This window comes from Macadamia integrifolia, unplaced genomic scaffold (genome assembly GCF_013358625.1).
Source record: "Macadamia integrifolia cultivar HAES 741 unplaced genomic scaffold, SCU_Mint_v3 scaffold1256, whole genome shotgun sequence".
In the NCBI taxonomy this organism is placed as follows: domain Eukaryota; kingdom Viridiplantae; phylum Streptophyta; class Magnoliopsida; order Proteales; family Proteaceae; genus Macadamia; species Macadamia integrifolia.
Genome location: NW_024868133.1, coordinates 95,986 through 97,500, shown reverse-complemented (window position 1 = coordinate 97,500; position 1,515 = coordinate 95,986).

Below are 1,515 nucleotides of genomic sequence, written 5' to 3'. Positions count from 1 at the left end.
ATGCAAAGGAGTTGGATAAGGTGGAAGCTCGTATTGGAGAAGAAGTATGGAAAGAGTAGGAGCACTGCGGCGAGGGAAGCCACTACCTCTCATGACATGTCTAAAGGAGAGGCACTAAGGCACAAGTGTGATAAGGTGAATCGGCTCAAGACTAGAGACAAGTGATTCCTATGTGATGAACTACATTGGTTTAGGGATTACCCCCGGAGGAAAGCTCTTAGTGCCCTATTGGAGGAAGAGGGCCAAGAGGAAGAGCCACCTTGCATGGGGTCCCCAATGCAGCGTGGTGCCACCAGGGCCGAGATAGGGGTCAAGGCCCTTAACTCTCAAAAGGGGTTGATGTGTGCAAAAGTATGCATCAATGGGAAGCCCGCACAGGCGAAGGTAGATACAGGAGCCACACACAACCTTGCCTTGACGGAGGAGGCAAAGGAACTCGGGCCAAGGGCGTCCTAAGGCTATCAAATCCAAAGAATGCCCCATACGTAATGTTGCTCAAGGGGTTGAGATGAACCTTAGGACTAAAGAAGTTCTCCAACACCATCCAAGGGCTAGGTGCTTACTTGCCCTTGGACGGGAGGGCAAGACAAGGAGAATTTGGGAGCAAGCCATCCATGCCAAGAAAGAGGAAGATGCAAACAAGAGAACGGAGACAACCAGACGATGTTGTAGGAGGCTCAAGTTATGTGACTACAACAAGAACCTCAGTAGGCGTTACTCCTTGCCAGGGTAGGTGTTGCCTTATTTGGCAAAGGCACTCACCAAGGACCAACCAAGAGTGTTCAACCAAGCAAGTGAGTTCTCAAGCCTTGTACTCAAGAGTTCTCTAGTGCTATACAAGTTCATTCTTCTCAAACTCACTCTTGTGTTCACTTCTTCTCTTCCCTAGTCCCTTAAGGAGGGTGGTCAGGCTGACTTAGCGCTAGTGGAAGTGCTAGTTGCCGGCGTGGTTGCTTAGAAAGGTCTAAAGTAGTGACAATGTGCTCTTGAATGGCCCAAGTGGGTGCCTTCTCGTGCTCCCAAGTGTTGACTATGTGTGCCCATGTGTACACAATGAATGGCCGCATAACACCCCAAGTGTTGACTACATGTACACAATGAATGGCCCAAGTGTTGCCTAATTGTGCCCATGCATGCCCACAATTGTTGCCTAAGTGTGCACTGTGCCTGTGCATGCTCTTGAATGCCCCAAGTGTCACCTTAAATGTGCCTATACGTGCCCATAAGTGTTGAATGAGAGTGACTACGTGTGCACCCAAGTGTAGCCCAAGTGTCGCCTAACTGTGCTATTGAATGCCGCAAGTGTGCACATATACGTGCCCATGACAATGCCTACGCGTGCCCCCTTGAGGGTGCCTAAGTTCATATGCAGGCAGTGCACAAGGCAGTAGTACCACACGCAGAGCCTCATAATGTGCGTGCGTGGTGGCAGGCATGGCTGCACTACCGCGCGGATGGCAGCTAGCATGGATGCACAAGGTGTAGGCATCGCTGCGGGCAAGGTTGCACTAGCAT